Consider the following 358-nt stretch of genomic DNA (forward strand, 5'->3'; position numbering starts at 1 on the left):
CAGGGTTGTTCACATATTTAAAAGGTACTTTATACATTGATATTTATAGGGGTCCAGTGTCTGTTTATTTTGTTTGTAAATGACAAATTAATAAAAACAATTTTGAGCATAATTTCATTCAGGTTTATACTACTTCTAACCAACATCTTGTGGATAGACAAATTATGATACCTTCTGTTCACTTGTTTTTGACAAAAAAAAAGGGGGGGGGGGGAAGCTAGTTAACCTGTCTGACAAGGCTTCTTATAAGTATTCATGCTGTTTAGTTTCACCTTAAATGTTTCAGAGGCAGATTTTCAGCAGTTAAAGTTGTCAGGAGCGGTCGGTCTGTGACGTCAGACTGCTCATGCTGCACCGG

Source organism: Cyprinodon tularosa, unplaced genomic scaffold (genome assembly GCF_016077235.1).
Source record: "Cyprinodon tularosa strain WSP-4 unplaced genomic scaffold, ASM1607723v1 ctg19, whole genome shotgun sequence".
Classification (NCBI taxonomy): domain Eukaryota; kingdom Metazoa; phylum Chordata; class Actinopteri; order Cyprinodontiformes; family Cyprinodontidae; genus Cyprinodon; species Cyprinodon tularosa.